The sequence below is a fragment of the Vulpes vulpes genome, chromosome 11, assembly GCF_048418805.1.
Source record: "Vulpes vulpes isolate BD-2025 chromosome 11, VulVul3, whole genome shotgun sequence".
Classification (NCBI taxonomy): domain Eukaryota; kingdom Metazoa; phylum Chordata; class Mammalia; order Carnivora; family Canidae; genus Vulpes; species Vulpes vulpes.
Window position 1 is genome coordinate 66,555,828 of NC_132790.1, and position 19,150 is coordinate 66,574,977.

General features: G+C 34.7%; 1 protein-coding gene across 3 annotated transcripts in view; it reads right to left on the reverse strand.

Moving 5' to 3' along the window:
- The window catches only part of ZCWPW2 (zinc finger CW-type and PWWP domain containing 2), a 127,026-nt gene that overhangs the window by 107,112 nt on the left and 764 nt on the right, over positions 1 to 19,150 (reverse strand). For 2 of the 3 annotated variants that reach the window (XR_011995245.1, XM_026006370.2), the window contains exon 2: positions 11,206 to 11,315. The gene's annotated coding sequence lies outside the window, so the exon portion shown is untranslated. Of the gene's footprint in view, positions 1 to 11,205; positions 11,316 to 16,964; positions 18,998 to 19,150 lie in introns of those variants that run through there. The other variant, XM_026006369.2, reaches the window with a different exon arrangement.

Below are 19,150 nucleotides of genomic sequence, written 5' to 3' on the forward strand. Positions count from 1 at the left end.
GTGAGCAATTTTTTATTTGTAATAATGCATTGCAATGCATTACTAATTAAATTAAATTAAATTATTAAATTAAAGGGACCACCGAGGTCTGCAGAACCCCAATAAACAGTCCTAAACAACTGTATGCAGCATAATTACTATTATAGGTATTTGTAGCATTAAAGTAAAATTTGTAAGTTAAAAGAAAATCAGAAAAGTCCACATAGATTTGACATAGATTCTCCAAAGATTTGTGTATTCCATGAACGTTATTTTAGAATGTTATAGTAGAGTCTGAAAAAATTAAGACATAAGATCAACTGTTCTTGAATTGAAATATTACACAGTTCTATTGTTTAACAGAACAAAGGCCTTTAAGATGGACTATAGCCAATATGAACCCTTGTGAAGCATCCATTTTTATTACAATGTATATGTATTTTGTGACTGATGAATCCCAGATGGTAAAATTACAACATATCCAAGGAGTTCTGAACAATATGAGAATTTAATGAGACACTGTGAAAAAATACATACGGAATAAGAATGAAGATAAATGACGGCTTGTAACAGAAATTGTTTTTATTGTTTGTATGTGAATGAGAAAAATAATGATTGTTCTTCCAAATGAAAAAAGTTGTCATTATTCTTTTGTTTTCCAAAACTGTTGTATAGGAAGTGTTTCCATTTTTAACCACAAACTACTCCAGATGATGCCGCTCTTTTGGGTTGGAGAAAAGTAATAATATTGGTATCAAGGTCTTTAGACTTAAGGCATTTTAGTAACATAATTTCAATTTTCATCACTTATATTTTCTGGATAATATCTCACTGTAACCACTGATTATAAGACTGCAATACTGAATCTATTTCCAATGAGAATTTGAAGTAATAAGATAATTTTAATGTTATGGATTATAATTTCATAATATTCAAGAGGCACTAGAAGATAATCAGGACCTGGCATCAAAAATGTAGTTTCTAATCTTTGTTATGCAACTTTGTTAGCTCTGTAATCTCAAGAGGGCCTCAGTGTTCTTATTTGTAATGTAAGGAGAATAAGGCCAGATTTCTAAAAGTTGTCCTGCTTTAGTGTTTCTTGATTTCTGCATTCTGGTTGTTCTTCCTCAATAATTCTTTATTCCTCCAGCTGTATTATTAGCTCCTGTGCTTTGTTCTTTTTAACGATTTATCAGAGTCCAAATTTCATTAGACCCCTTCCATCACATCTGTGTTATTAAGTCTCGCCTGCTCTGAACACTTGCTAAGCCTTACTTGCTTTATAGGTGTTCACCATTATTCTGTCTTCAGTTCATACATAATCTTCCTTAACCTGGCAATCATATTACACTAAAAGTTACATTTCTTGTCAATCATTAACATCCAGCACTCCTCATTTTTGATCCTCATCCAGAGCCTTCAATCTGATACCTTGTATCATTTCTCACAAAAGATGCTTTTATCACTATCTTCAAGACAATTAAATGTAGCAGATATGAATTCCCTTTGGCAAATGTTGATAGAGTTTGTCACTGTCCTTCCCACCTAACCAGTTCAATGTGGTATCAGCTCTAAAGTCAGAGAGTCTAAGAAAAGTCCGAAGTCTACCAATTACTGGTTGTATTAACTTTGGGAAAGTCATTTAACCTCTGATGATTTTATCTCCAAAATTATTGTCATAGAGGGGTTGTAAAGATTAATGGCTTTAAAAAATAAGTGTATATAATAGAGAACAGTAATAGATAAAAATGCTTTTGTACTAGGAACAGTGAAGTTTAGAATACTCCCACAGTTGGAGTTTGTGTTTTATTTTTTATTCTTAGGAAGATTTCATGAAGAAAAAGAAAAATCAAAATACAGAGGGAGATGAGATCTATATTAAAAAAAAAAAAGACATAGGGGCTCTACTGGAATGAATCTGAAGAGGTACATATCAATTCAGCAAAGTTTAAAACCATAGAAATCCACAATTTTAAAATGATAAAGAATTACTGGAAATTACCATACTCTACTGACAAAAGTGTAAATTGGTACAAACTCTGATAGTGAAATTTTGCAATATGTAACAAGAGTCTTTAAAATGTACCCATATAGTAATAGTATTTCATCAAAGCTAAGTTGTTGATTTTGAAACTATGTTACGGTCACGTAATAAAAACAATTCCTTGTTTTTGGAAATGCACACTGAAGTATCAAGGGATAGAGAGGGCTCATGTCTGTAACTTACTCTTTGAAAGGCTGTATTCTTTGGTGTGTGTGGTCAACCCTTCTGGCACCAGAAAGCTGCATCAGGAATGCAAGGTGCTATCCCCACTGCTACCTGTAAGCTGGGAAATGGGGGACAGTCGTGGGTGTGATAGTTTTATGTATCAACTTGGCTGGGCCAGGGTACCCAAATGTTTGGTTAAATATTACTCTGGGTGTTTCTGTGAAGATGTTTCTTGGATGAGATTAACATTTAAATTGATGATGAAGTAAAGCATAACATGGGTGGGCCTCATCTGATCAGCTGAAGGCTGATCCAAGCAAGGCTTGCCCCAAGCAAGAAGGAATTTTTCCAGCAGACTTTGGACTTGAAACGCAACTCTTTTTTGAGTCTCTAATCCACTGGCTTATCCCCTCAGATTGTGGATTTACCAACTCTCCACAGTAACATGAGCCAGTTCCTTAGAATATATATATATATATATATATATATATATATATATATATATATATATATGGCGGTTCTACATCTCTGGAGAACCCTAATACAGTAGGTAATTAAAAATGTCACATGGCTTGCTTACTGAAATTGGCAGCTTCTTTCTTTATTAAGCATTCTTCTAGGTATTGTCCACTTTTTATGAGATTCTAAAATTAGAGTCTGTATTTTCAAAAATACTATTCTAACAGTTTTTGACAGTTTAAACATTACTTTAGTGGAGGGACATTTTTTTTAGAGTTTTTTCTTTTGCCATTTTCAGTGATACCACTATAACTTATTCCTAAATGATTCAATATATATTCTCAAATATATATTTGATATATATTCCCAAATTATTATTTCCAAATATTAACATTTAGGAATATTTGGGAAAGCTGAGTATAAAGTAACTGGAAATTCTTTCTCCTTCATGAAACTTTTCTTTACGTATAAAATTATATCAAAATAAACAATTTTTAAAATGTAGTAGCTATCTTGTTCACTGGTTCAAGAAGGAAGACTGAATATATGCTTAGCCTTTTCATCCGACCCCAAGGGCCTGAAAATTACAAAAGAGGATATCGTCATATCTCCTAAAATAATAAAAATATAACAATCAAAAGTAGTATCCTCATATCTTCAGACACTATGAAGAATCCTTCCATGAGAGAAAATAGATGGGAAAATAGAAAAGGAAGCCACAGCCAAAACATGCACAGAAGAAAACTCCTACAAAGATGGATGTTGGTCCAAGGGTGTGTTAACACTACAAATGTCAGATAATGAATATAGGTGGGATCTGGGACAACCAAGAGAGTGATTGGTTAGAGTACTAAAGTAGAACACTACAGGGTCATCGCTTTTTGGGCCAGTCAGGAAGCAACAAAGATATCTGTTGTCACATAGAACAGAGAGAGTCAATGCCGGGGGCCGGGGGGAGGGGGAGTAAAACAGAAAATTTAGGAGGCTAAGTCGTAACTACCCAAAAGCAGCTACTGGCCCACTCTGGTCAGAAGTTTTATCCCACCACTTCTCCTTCCATATATGGAGAAAAGCTTAAGTACTAGAGGTGGTGGAAGGGGAGGAGGGCAGGGGGTGGGGGTGAATGGGTGACGGGCACTGAGGGGGGCACTTGACGGGATGAGCACTGGGTGTTATTCTGTATGTTGGTAAATTGAACACCAATAAAAATAAATTTATTTTAAAAAAAAGCTTAAGTAAACAGACAGTTCATAACCTCAAATACACAGTTGAGAACTCAATACCTATAAAACATTAGTTTAATAAAGTGAAAAGGAGAGCATTTTAAAATATTTAATAACTTTAGAAAGATGTGGAAGAATATTCATTTTTTAAGAAGAACCAATAGAATATCATGGAGATTTACAATCTGACCACTGAAATTTAAAAAATCAATCTATACTATCAAGATGGTTAAAAAAATCCGTAAGCTACAAGATTGAACTAATAAGGATTTTTCACAGAATGCAACCCAAACAAAAAATGATGTATAGGAGAAATTAATAAACCAGGAAACAAGCAAGAAAATAAAACAAAAACCAAAGAACTAATAGAGCTGATCAAGATAGACTTCCATTAAAAAAAATACCATAGACTAGATGGTTTAAATAACTTTTTTTTTTTTTTTTGAGAGAGAGGGAGTGAGTGAGCAGTGGGGAGGGGCGGAGGAAGAGGAAGAGACAGAATCTAGGCATGGAGCCTGACACAGGGCTCGGCCTCAAGACCCTGAGATCATGACCTGAGTGAGACAAACATCAAGAGCTGGATGCTTCTAACTGAGCCACCCAGGCGCCGTTTACATAACAGTCTTAAACAACAGAAAACAAATTTATTTCTCACAGTTTTGCAGGCTGGAAGTCTTTGGCTTATAGATGGGTATCTTCCCACTATGCCCTCTTTCTCCTGTAGCCTTTCCTCAGGGCATGCACAAGGAGAGGGAGAATGAGATTTTTGGTGTCTTTTCTTATATGGATACTAATCCTATCAGATCAGGCTCCTACTTTTAGGGCCTCATCTCTCTTTATTAATTCCTTAGAGGCCCCATCTTCAAATACAGAGACCTTGGGGCCTAGGGCTCCCACATCTGAATTTGGGGGGTACACACAAACTTTAGTCAATAATAATCTGAAACAAAAGCTAGTTCTTGAACAAGAGAAAATGCAGAAATAAATTGTATGAGAAACATAACTAAAGAATCTTAAAAACATGTACAAGCTCCTAGAGGACACCTTGAATATTTTTAACTCAAAAGGAAATTTAAAAAGTCATATAGAAAGAGTGTAAGAAAAGAAAAACTATGTTAATTTCATTTAGGAAAGTAGATTAAGAAAATTCTGGCTAAAGCAGATCAGATCTGTAAAGTAAGCCCCGTTTATTAGAATAATAAGAAAAAGACTGATCATGGCCAAATAGGCATTGAGAAGTAAAAGTTAATTAGTTGCTTGAATGGTTCCCTGCAAGCTGGCCTACCACAAATGTGGCATCTTACAAAACCTCACAGAAACTGGCTATAGCCCAGGGCATTAAGGAAATCAATATTGGTCAGCCATAATGTTTGGACCCCATTGCTACTTCCAATGATTCTCATGTCAGGGAAGGGGCTGGTGTTAACACAATCAATCATGTATACTGCTGTGGCCTACTGGCATGGCAATCCTGTTTTCAGCATCTTTTTTTTTTTTTTTAAGATTAATTTATGAGAGAGAGTGTGTGTGTACAGGAGAAGGGGCAGAGGGAGACAGGGAGAGGAAAACCTCAAGCAGACTTCCTGCTGAGCATGGAGCCCAATGTGGGGCTTAATCTTAGTACCCTGAAATCATAACCTGAGTTGAAATCAAGAATTGGATGCTCAACCAACTGAGCCACCCAGGTGCCCCTAACTTGTAGCATCTTATATTTATAACCAGAAGCCTTAGATTTCAGTTGGGCTGGGACTTCTCATCAATCTTGAATGCCAGGCTGTCAGGATAGTGCTAAAATCAAAGTTCAGCTGCATCATATTACTACTATATTCTGGTTCCTGATCATGCCAAGGGAGGAGCTGGTATTTCTCTAATTACTCATTAAAAGTTCACAGTTCCAATGGTCAAGGTCCCTCTAATGGAATCTGTCACATGGCCCACATAGATTGCTATGCTCTGCTGTAGAATGGAATGAGGCACTGGTGACTCTCCACTGAGGTACTGACCCCTATTCCTTTAAGCTTTCCCCAGCAAATACTCCCCCGGCAGATCTGGCATATACCAGTATATGTGCTGTTTGGCCACCTACAAGGTTTACAATGATTACAATGACATGTCACATTACAAATTATATAAGGAAAACCATATAATCATAGTATTTGCTGTCCCAAAGCATGTGAGAAATTCAACATTCATAATTTTTACAACAAAGTTCCATCTCAACCTAGTACCATTTATAAAAATAAATTCCAGACTTGACTAAATACCAATATAAAAAATAATAAAATTAGAAAATAATATATATAATTAAGTATAAATGTGTTTGTATGTATGACACTAAAGTCATAAAAGATTAATAAACTTGATTGAACACAGTGAGATTAAATCTTCTATGGAACTAAAATTCAAAAAAATTGAAACCATAAAATAAGTTCAAAGAAAAGAAAGAGACAGAGGTAAAATATTTCAATATATAAACATATGGACTAATATTTAGAATGCATGTTGTATGGGGGAGTGAATGTACTCAGAAGAGCTTTAGAAAAGCAGGGAAGCTTTAAGTCTGCTTTTCTGTTTATACTGTGTTTTAAATTTTATAAAAGACTAAATTTATTTAATATGCTAATACAAGCCTAATTATCACTCTCAACAACATAAAAAGTATAAAACAAATTTGTGATTTTAAATATATTAAAACGAAGTCTATGTCTATATATAGTACATTCCACGAACAAAGAGTTAGAAGGAGAAAAAGAAGACTGGTTGGGTCTATTAATAAATACATTAGTAGCGATAATCTATATTATAGTATTTCCTATGCCACCAATACCAGCAAAAATGCACAAAATAAAATTCAAATACAACCTGGGAGAGACATGTTAATAGCTAAGATCTTATTCAAAGGCTACAGAAGAGCCCATCCAACTCACTATTTAGTTTGTATACAGGGTGGCACGTACTGTGTAGGTGCTTCTGAAAGAAAGAATTACAGAATTTTAATTTTAGATTAATAATTACAAAATTATAGGATACCCATAAAAGTGGTTCACTGCTATTATTTGTACTATCCAATTTTTAAAACCCACTTTTATAAAGACAGACACTGAATCACATTTTTATAAGATAGCTAAAATGTTCTTCCCTCATTATAAAAAGTGTGAACTGGTGGGTTCCCACGCCCCCCATCCCCGGACTTTAGGAAAACCAGCAATGAGAGCACTTTGGCTTGGGCTCAAATGAGAAAGGCTTTATCGGCAATTTTAGAATTGAAGAGTTTTACATTCAGGATTCATTAATCACCTAACATCTCAATGTACAGAAAGCCTGACTAAAAGAAACCACCCAAAAAACCAACCAACTCAGCATTCATACACACCAATTTTCCTCCACAATTTTTCTTTAATATAAAACCAAACAAAAAAAAAATCCTAATAGGTTAAAACAAGTCAAATGCCCAATCTACATAGGTAAATACTTCACAAAGGTCAACTGAATCCATAGCTGAAACTGAATTGTGCAGGTTTTCAGTGAAATCATTGGTCACATAAGACAAACAAAAGTTAACAGTTTGCATCTCATGGTGAGGCTTCTAGGAAATGACACCCAAGCAGCATTAGCCTTTGTTTTGTGCCTCTTGAAGAACTGCACATTTTATTTTCCAGCTAGTTTAACATATTAAGAGTATATCAGTTATTATATGGTAATATTTTGGTACTATTCATAGAAGATCCCTATAGTAAAAGATGCCAGATTTCCCAAAGAGGAGCTTTGGATCTGACTTAGAAGTCTCAGATAAATGAAATATGTTATTGAATATGAACACAGAGGGAAGAAACACAAGATGCAACATAGACAAGTTACCTCCTTGTATGTTTAGGAATTACTTTCTCCTTCAAGGTGTCTACACTAAGAGGCAAAGTGTGTCCTGATTAATATTTTAGTAGTAAAGATCTGAAAGATCAGAACCTTGGCAAAACCTCAATTCGAAAATTGTTAACAAATACTTCGTGACAAGACTACGTGATTGAGTTATTACAAATTTATTATTAAGTTAAGGTAGTAGTTAACTTGGATCAAAGGGATCTAGTGATTGAGAGTGGCCATGAGGTAGCTTCTCTGGAGCAGGCAATGTTCTTCAAGGGTCTTAATAACCATGACAGATAATGAGTAAGAAGAAGAGATTCATCATTTCCCTAAATGTGGTAATACAAGTGCTCTTACTTTGAGATAATTTGTGAGCTGTTCATCTAAAATTTTTACACGTTTTTGTATGAATGGTACAATTCAACAAAGTATATATCTTAAAAATATATTATATTACAGTAAAAAGAATAGATTTGAGAAAAGATATGATGTTTTGGTTTTGGGTAGAAATAGGGCTCTCAGAAAATAGGACTGATTCCATATGTCTTAGAGGTAAAATAGGTAGAACTCACTGATGTATTTTGTGTAGAGAATAAGGTAGTGATCAAAATTGACTATTAAGTTTTCAGCTTCAGTAACTGGATCAAAGTTGACAACTCTTATGTTTCCAGAGAGACAGAACAGTTAATTGAGTTAGATATTGCTTAGGATTTGAGTAAGGAGAACAGAGAAAATGATACTGGATTTAAACATGGAAGTCATTGATGATTGATGAACATAAGGTCAGAGGTACAGATGAAATCCTCATTGGAGCATGTGGAACTGAAATTAAGATGAAAGTCGAGAAAGTAATTTTGTTCAAACTACTATTTATCTTTCCAATTACTTGAGGCCAAGGGCATTCCTAACAAGAGAAATAGCTTGATCCCTTATTTCCTGCATCTGAGCTGTTGATTCTTAGAGGAAATTATGTAGTCATGCTTATTGGTACCACCAAATCCAAAGACTCCAACCTCAGTGGAGCTGTTAGTACATCTTCAAGGCTATCCTTTCTATGTATTCTTTCTCTTGCATCTGTACAGTGATTACTGTAAACCTTTATGAATAAATCCTTCCCCATTTCCTCATTCTCAAAACATAAACTTGCCTCCTATTTTATGCGGAAATCTCCATCACTTGTCATCACAATACCTAAAATATTATCTAAGAATGCTCTCTAACTTATTTGCTAGAGTTTCAGACCCTGAGCCATTCTTTTGTTGTTGGTTCTAAACTAGTTCTTGAGAGTTTGCTATGAGCCAGGCATAATGCTCAGGCAAAGACAAAAACCCCCTCCTCAAGTAATGTTAAGTGTAGGAGACAAATACATGTGGCACACTAAGGGTTTCAGGTAAAGGGGGTTAGGCTAGGTTTAGGTGATGTCTAAACCAACCTGAAAAATGGTAAGCAGGGGTCAAAGCTCTTATGATGTGCCCTCAGAACTCTCAATTCCCTAGCATATCACTTAATACATTGTGTTATAATTTGAAGTCCTCTACAAGATAATGAAAAGCCACTTAGGGCAAGGTTCATATAATCTTGTCTAACCACTGTATCCCAACATCTAAAAAAGTTCCCGTGAAAGAAAAGCACTGAATATTTAGAGTACTATAAAATAATGGAAATAATATGAACTTCAGAATTAAGACTGGCCTAAGCAGCACTGATATTCAAACATTTAACAACCAGGATGGATGTGTGTATCAACTGAATATTTTCTATAGCTCTAGACTTAAATTCTGGCTCCATTTCCTGAGATTTTTAAATTAAGGCAAGTAAGTTAAGTCTGAGCATCATTTTACATCTGTATGTATTGATAATAATAATACTTAATTCATAGGATGGTTTTAGTGATAAAATGAAACAACATATAAAAACGCATTTCAGTATCTGATACACGGAAGACATATAATAAATGTCTGATTTCCTTTCTACACTGCTTTTAAGCAACGTCTATTTATAGTTAGATAGAAAATTAAAATATGCAGAAACCAAAGCAGAATGAATGTATTCTAATTATTTCATCTTTCCATAATGATTTTTCTCAAGTACTCAATTTAGTTTGCTTCTAAACTTTAAAGTAGATTTATTCGTTTGTTTATTTATTTGAGAGAGAGAGAATGTGCATGAGTCCTCACACACATAAGCAATGGTGGGGGCAGAGGGAGAATTTTAAACGGGCTTGATCCCCCAGCATAGAGCTCCAGGTGGAGCTGGATCTCAGGACCCTGAGCCAAAACCAAGAGTCAGACTGAGCCACCCAGGTGTCCCACATTTATCTTTAATCTTCCCTGTGATGTAAACAATCACTGTTCATTCATTTACCTAATTAACAAATTTGTGCCTATAGTCAACCTTAGATTATACTTGATTCAACAGAAATTTAAGAGCCTATTATCTGTTCAAAATTGTAATTTAGCTTTATTATTCATGTACTAGCTTATGCAGATATTTCTGGATAGATTCTGGCTGAATAAATACTTCAAGATGCTTAAAAGCTATTCTTTCTTTTTTCTTTTGTTTTAATATTAAGATAACTAATGAATTTCATCCAAAATCAGAAATCAAAGTTGAATGGAAAGAAATAGCTTTTGGCATAATTAAAAACTGCTATCTTTTACAGCAACTATATGCTTTAGCTTTAAAAGTTTTTAAGGAAATAGTTAACAAATAATTAGAAATCTGATAAATTGTGCTAAATGCTAACTTCAAATCTTAATAATCGATCTATATGATTTAAGTCTTTATTGGTTAAAAATATCCTAGTTTATTCAGTATATTGAGACTTATTCAGTATATTGAAACAACAGATCCAACGATAATTACAATTAAGTTCTTCAGACAGTCTACCAAATACAATAGCAATATAAATGGATTAGAATTCTATCTGTAGGTTGAACAAAGAGAGCATTGATTTCTGGTGGGCTTGGTTGTTTCTCCTTACATGTGCTCATTTTCAATGACTTTAAGCTATTTGCCATGGAAGTCATATAGTTGATTTATGTAAAGGTAAAATTTTGTTCCACTAATGTTGTGGAAGAACAATCTTTAAGTTCACCACTTCCCTTATATCATAAGACACAAGAATAGAATCTCAAGCTAGTCTAATTAGAGAATTTCAACTTGTCATTCGAAATGATTTATACATTGTCATTATGTTCCTCATTTTAGAAATAAGTGTCATAACTTAATAAAGAGTGACGGCTTTTTTACTCTGGGTGCTAGTGAGCACATACATAATTACTGTTTCAAGAATCACTACACAAATATTGAGAAAATGAATCACTAAAGAGTTTTAAAATGAGAATGTGAAAATTGAAGTAATTTTAAACTGCATGATGTAAAAGCATGAGAGCATGCTTCTTCAAAAGATCACATCTAAATTCACAAAGTAAACATGACACGGTGAGAATAGGCATAAGTTGGAATTCTTACCCTGGAAAGAAACAAGCTAGAGGATTTTTCCAGTTCGTTCAATTTTCAATTTCTTTAGATAAGTCCTTTCTTCTTCTGGCCTCAGAGGAGACTCTCAGCTCCCTGTTTTTCTGCATGATGAAATGGAAAAGACAACAAGGCACATTAGTTTCATAAAAGAGTTTCAAAAATCTCATATTCACCCTCCATCTTACATTTAGGGCCTTCACAGCCTTGCCATCATCTTTCTAGGAAGATTGATTCTCATCTCCATTGTGGACTCCTCTCTAATGTATTCTGTGCTGAAGCTTCCTGGGCTCCGTTTCTTTTGACTAAAGCTCATACCCAGTTTTTTTTTTAGGGGTGCTGAGGGGCTGCTTCCTTTTTATTATCAATAGGAGGTTTCTCTAAAGGGAGTGTGATGCCCCTCCCCTGTGGGACCACTGTTCAACCTGTGCATGGTCCCTTCAAGTACCCTCTCAGAAGAAGAGCCCCCGCATCCCCCTGTCGATGCCTTGTTGGTCATAGAGGACGTTGAACTTGTTCACAAACTGGTTCATGGTGTTGCAGGTTTTGGTGATGGTGCCAAGGTAGGCCATGAGTCCCACGTCATTGCATTGATCGTAAAAGTGTCTTGAACTTGTCTGTACTGAGCACAGGGAGGCAGTGACACAGAGCATAGGCCTCCTGCAGGATCTCATGGTTAAAGGGGACCTCTCCCACTTCAGAGGCCTTGACATATTCCAAGATGAGCTTGACCCGGCTGTGCAGCATCTTAATGACACTGTGTTGCGCTATCAGGTGTTCGGCCACTGTGGAGTTCTCGCCGCTGCCCCGTGGCTGTCATTCGGGCCACGTGGTCGACGCCAATGCGTTCAGCTTCCTCTGTGGCCAGAGTGTAGGTCAGTTCCGCAAACAGCATATATATATATATATATATATATATATATATATATATATATATATATTTATATTTATTTTTTAATTGTTTGATTAAAAATCAAACAAAATCATAATATATTTTATATATATTTTAACATTTAATTTATTTATAATATTTTAATAAGATGGAGGGTGAATATGAGATTTTTGGAAGTCTTTTATGAAACTAATGTGCCTTGTTGTCTTTTCCATTTCATCATGCAGAAAAACAGGGAGCTGAGAGTCTCCTCTGAGGCCAGAAGAAGAAAGGACTTATCTAAAGAGAGACACACAGAGAGAGACAGAGAGAGGCAGAGACACAGGCAGAGGGAGAAGCAGGCTTCATGCAGGGAGCCTGACATGGGACTCAATCCCGGGTCTCTAGGATCATGCCCTGGGCCGAAGGCAGTGCTAAACCGTGAGGCACCCAGGCTGCCCTACTCCTCAATTATATATTTAGGTAGTTCTAATGAAATTCAAAGTAAAGATCACATTATTTTTCCAATATTGGAGTCATTAGCTAACTTTGTGCATTAGTGATTTAGAGACCTTCACTTACCTATTTTTCCTTTTGTTGCCTGTGCTTGTTGTCATATCCAAAAACTCACTGCCAAATCCAACACCATGAAGCTTTCCCCTATTTTTCTTCTAAGACTGTTACAGTGTTAGCTCTTATATTTTAAGTCTTTGATCTATTTTCATTTAATTTTTGTACATGGTGTGAGGTAAGGGTCTGACTTCATAGTTTCACATTTGGATATTCAGTTTTCCCAAAACCAACACCATTGGTTTGAAAATTGCCCTTTTCCCATTGAATGGCCTTGGAATCTTTGCTGAAAATTATTTGACCACTTATATGAGGGTTTTGGCAGGGCGGCCCTCTATTCTCTTCCACTGATTCATATATCATACATATGCCTTTATGTCAGTGACATACTGTTTTGATTCTGTACCTCTGTGACACATTTTGAAGTCAGTAAATGTGAAACTTCCAGTTTGTTCCACTTTCTCAAATTGTTTTGGATACAGGGATTCCATATTAATTTTAAGATAAATATTTTCCATTTTTTTTGTTTCTGGTTATAGTCATTCTAGTGGGTGTGATATTAATAATTTTGATTCCAATAATCTATTTCCTTAATGTATTTTTCTCTTTTCATTCTATCAATTAGTGAAGAAGGTAAGGTCAAGTCTTCCATTATTGTGTGTTTATCTCTTCTATCTAGTTTTGCTTCATATACTGTAAAGCTGTTTTATGAGACACACACAGACTTTTTTTTATCTTCAGGAGGAAGCAACACTTTTTTTTTTTTCCTGAAAGTCTCCTTTGACTTATGTTAATATTTTATATCAGGCTACCTTCTACTTTAGCTTAGTTTATTCATGATCAATACTTTTTTCATCCTTTACTATTTTTCACAGATCTTTTATTTTGAGTACATTTTTTCTTAAACCAATACAACAGTGTTTGAGTAGTCTGTGTATATTTAATGTAATACTGATATATTTGGTTTTAAATATATCATCCTTCAGTGTGCAAAGCAACAAAATGAATGTCAAGTCTATTTTTCCTGTACTTTTTATTAAGATATCATTAGAAATGACCAAAATTATTAAGATTATGTGTTACCAATATTTAAAATTTTTATTATTTTTCAGCAAAAAGGAGACATGAGACTGACATAATCTAGTTGTGTACGGAAAAAGGCACACTTTCTCTACTTAACTAAAGGAACATTTCATAAACACATCATATAAATATGACTAATCCTATATTTTATAATTGACAATTTCCTTATTGCTGTATATTTCTTTTGAAAAAATTGAAAAAAGTCTCAGTTTTTATAAAAATGAAAGATATTTATAATCTTTTAAAGATTTTTGTTGTTGGTTTATTTTTAGAGAACAAAGATTATGGAATATTCTGCTGATTTACTTAATATCAAGATGCACAGATTCTTCCCCTGGCCTCTTTTTATCCTCAACCCAAGCCATATTTTTCCCCTCAATAAAAGATCTCCATATGTGTATTTTTTTTTTTTTTTAGGTGAGCTTGCTCTATCTAGAAAACTGTAATTGTCCTCTACCTAGTTGCATAGACCAAAAAAATTTTTTTTTCATTCTCTTGAGACTTTTTGGCCTATGTTTCATAACTTTTATAAAAAATATTGACCAAAACATTAAATATTCCATGTTAGTGAATGATGTACTTAGTGAATGATAAACTCAATGTCAAAAAGTAATTACACTTTTCATGAATGTAAGTGTTACTGATAATTTAATTTGTATTTCTGTTGCTAATAAGTTCCCCACTTAAGATCTGGTGTAGATGTACTTATTTCATTTTCATCTACACAGTACCAAAAATCAAAATTGAAAAATAATAAAGAGATAATTTGGCTTCTAAAACTCTTAGTTTTGAGCAGTCATCTCAGTCATTAAGCTCAACATATCGATGGTTTCTTCAATGTAGAGTTAAGTATTTCCAGGCATTTCTAGTTCTGCCTTATCTCTGATCTTTAAACTTCTATATTATCTAACATAGGTATTTGAAACGTATTAGTTCATTTGAGATAATAAATATATCAAACTGTCCTGTTGCAGAAACAAAAGAAACACTTACTGAAATTGAAACTTTGGATTATTCCAGAAAAAGTACTGGTAGGATGAGGTAAGATTTTTTCTTAATCACTCCTACCAATAACATACAAGTAGCAATGCAACTCATTATGAAGATTTAGAAGAACAACTAAGAACTTTGGTATTAGTTTAGGATGATTTTTGGAGAAAAAAAAAATTTTTTTTTTTTTAATTTTAGGCACAAAGGGAACAAAACAGCTTTGATTTCACTATGGAACACTTGGTGTCAAAATAATGATACCCTTCTGCTACATACTCTAAAAAAATTGTGATGCAGTAACAAAAAATTGTCACTCGATATATTCTGATGATATCCATTATCTTCATGGATATCCATTATCTTTCTGATACCATGATACAAGATCCTCTTCTAAATGTTATTTCAATTTTTGGTCTTTGTTTATTTTGGGGGAGGGGGTGCCTGGGTGGCTCAGCTGTTTAGGCATCCAACTCTTGGTTTCAGGTTAGGTCTTGATCTTGTGGGTTGTGAGATGGAGCCCCCTGTCGGCACCATGATCTTCAGGGGGGAGGGGGGCGTGTTTGCCTGAGGATTCTCTCCTGTTGCCCCTCTCCACACTTGCTTATGTTCTCTCTCTCAAATAAATAAATCCTTAAGAAAGAAGAGAAAGAGAGCAGAAGAGGAGGGACACAGGGAATCTTTTTTTTGTTTGTTTGTTTTTAAGATTTATTTATTTATCCATGATAGACATAGAGAGAGAGAGAGGCAGAGACACAGGCAGAGGGAGAAGCAGGCTCCATGCAGGGAGCCCAACGTGGGACTCGATCCCGGGACTCCAGGATCGCACTGTGGGCCAAAGGCAGGCGCCAAACCGCTGAGCCACCCAGGGATCCCCATAGGGAGAGAATCTTAAGCAGGCTCGATACCCAGCATGAAGCCTGATGCAAGGCTCCACTCAGGACCCTGAGATCACAACCTGAGCCAAAATCAAGGTCTGAGTCACCCAGGGTCCCAAAATGTGATTCTATTCCAAGACAAATATTAAGTAGAGCCATAATTCTCAAATTGATGTTGGAGAATCTTTCCAGGGTTCCCCAATTAACTGAGAATTTAAAAATTTTTAAGTAATATCAATGATAAAAAAAGCATGTAAGATCATAATCAGTATCAGCTGAATGCTACCTTTGTACATGAACAAAGATACCCAATTTCAGTGCTTGAGTTGGCAATGTTTCTAGGATCTGGTGAAAAATAGGCCGGGCTAGTTTAAGAATGGCTTTCTAAAACACGCTAAGGAGTCATTTTACCAGTTTAAGAGGAGAAATGTAATGGTAATATTTACAATGGGAAAAGATCATTTAGATATCCATATAAAGAATGAGCTAACCAAAAAAAGAAAAAAAACTAATTAGAAGGAACTATTAAAATAGTACAAATAGGAGACTGTAGAACAGTAGGGATTATAAACAGAATTTGAAAGATAGCTAAGGAGTAGAATCCATAAAAGCAGGAACAGACTGGCTATGGGATGAGAGGAAGGAGCTTTTTAAAGCCACGAGGGATTGATATAAAATGATTATAGATTAAATGATTATTATCAGTGAATTAAAAACATGTATTTTTTGTATTTTAAAGAATTAATGTACTCTTCATAGACCATTTAAAAATCTACACTAGGAAATTATGTCTTTAACTTTGCAACTACTATAAATTCAACAATTTCACTCTTGTATGGGTTGTGTAATGGGTTTGGAAATTTCCCTCTCCTTTACTTCATAATCTATTTTAAAAATCTAGCTTAATTTTTTTCTACAGATCTTAGAGAAGCTTAATGTCATCCTTTCATTTTACTTGGTAGCTTTATAAAATGTCTTTCCTCCAACAAACTTGACTTTGTCTCTTCTTGGTTTTTATAGTGAACACGTAAAAGCCTCAGAGTTATTTCTTCCTCCATTTTAAGTAGGAAAAATTTTTTTTCATAGGCACATATAGAAATTATCATTAAAAAATTAATGGGAAGGAATTGCTTGTCATTTTGTTGAATTTCACATAGGTCTTTGTCTATGTGACTGATTTCCCTGTGATAGATTTTACTTTTTTATACATTAAAAAGTCATTTTGCCTGTTTCATTTCAATGCCTAACACAATGTCTAGCATATGGTAGGTGCTAAGTATTTGTTAATTTCGCAACAAATTAATGAATCGATATCCCCAAAAGCTAGGGTATACTGTCAAGGCTCAGAGGACAATTGTTCTTACTTCATTTAATAAGAGTATAGGATTCCTTCCACTGGGCCTTTTTTCTTTCTCTGTACAATCTACTAACTCCATTCTGGCTTCTCTGTTGCTGTTCTGTTAGCTGTCCTTATATTTCTTCTCTCTACTTTAGGACTTTCCAGGGCTATCAAAATTTTCTTCACCTATATGTTTTCAAAAGAAAATCACTACACTTAGTTACTGTGCTTACAACTATGACATTCACATTTTATTTTTTAAGAAATGAAAGCTCTGTCAGAAGCTAATTGAATGCAAAGCATTTCAAGTCAAAAAGTTATTAAGAAGCACAGATTGTCCAGAACAAAGCTAGTTACTAGAGACAGTAGCATAACACTTTTATACATGAAATGTAAATACCATAGTAATTTGATACCCATTATTATTCATCTCATCATAAAGCACATGACCGAGCTCTCTTTTTACAGTTAGGAACTTGATTATCAGTCCTTTTCTCCTTGAGTTCATATTTTTACCTCACTTCTTTCCCACAAGTTTATCCTAACATCTTAGTGTTTGAAAATATTTTAAACTGACCATCCTATAACATTTTCCTCTAATGACAACAAAGAAATATTTTAAAATTCCTGAGAACATAAGTTCTAAAAATTTTCCTTAGTATTGTTATCATTACTAGACTACTACTGATCAAATAACATATTACAAATTATGATCATTATAAAATATCAAGTCAGTCATTATTGAAAATGCATCTCATAAGGAAATAGATAGGATCTTCTCCCCCCAACACCCACTTAGGTCATGTATCGAGGATGAATACTATTCATTGCTAGAAAGAAACAGGTTAAGTTGTTCTTCTATTTTGTATTCTTCCATTCCAAGTATTTGGGAGCAGAAGGATTTCTGGTTATAATAGTAATCATTTTTTTAAATTACTAAGCTATGTACAAAAATCACAGAGGTATGTCATCAAAAATTATTTTTAATGGTCAGCTGACAACTCAATTAAATCCTGTAATATTTTTCAAGGCCCTTGGAAACGGCCATTTTTGCAAAAGAATGAGCTACCCAGTCATTAGAATCACTCACTTTGTAAACAGATTTAGGTCAGTTTAAAGGTATTGCTTTATTTGTTGAGTGGGAGAGGGACAATTACCAAAGAGGAAGGGAGAAATGTGTCTGATTCAAGCACACTCTGAGGCAGATCAATTTTAGGGAAGAAAGTGGACAACCCGAGAATTAGCACCCTTAAGCTATCATTTATGTAAAGGGTATGTACTGAAATCTTCCACGTACCTTCTAAGGTTAAGGAGTAGGGATACCTAATTGACCCCTCCCCTCCTGAAGACTGTCGCTTCAGAAAACACAGTTTTGGATATACAGTGTATCAGGTCACGACTTCAGGTAGTTCGCAACCTTTAGTGTGTGTGTGTGTGTGTGTGTGTGTGCGCGCATTTTTTTCCTGGGGGCCCAGGTGTGAGGAGGTATGGGAGAAAATAATTTTAACACAAAGATAATTTTGTTGCTAAGACCCACCTTTTTCATAATTATAGTAAGGAGGCATGTATTTTAAAATAAAAATAGACTCGCATCAGATAAACTTCAAAATAATGGGCTAAGCCATTTTCTCCTTAGGAAGGATAAAAGTGTATTTCCCTTATTTTTCGACAAGCCTCAAAATTATTCTAAATTGTGAATGAAGGTTGAAAACAGAAAACAAAATAAAAAAAAAAAAGAAAACAGAAAACATTTCCACACTTACTAATTAGAAACCAGATTATCATCTTATTTCTGATGATCTAAGGTGCCTCGGCCGATTCTGTGAATATTCCTCAAAACTCTACTAGCCAAAACATCCAGTTCGGCGGGGGCCTGCCTTTAAATTCGCAAAGCGCATTACCAAGGCAAAAAAAAAAATTAATGATTCATATCCAAAATATTAAAAACACTGCTCTTTTCCATGCCCCTGCCGGATGCATTGAAAGCAAATGATCTTATTATATTTAGATTTGAAACTATTTTTAAAATACGACGTAACTTTAAGTTGCGTGTGGCTTTTTGTTGTTGTTGTTCCTCATAGTTGCGAACTTTACTTGAACCGAAAAGGTCAACAACAACGACGACGACAACAAAGTCCATTCTTTGACCAGAGCGGACTGGTGGGCTGACGAGTTAAAACGCGCTGGGAACACATCTCCCCACAGGACACC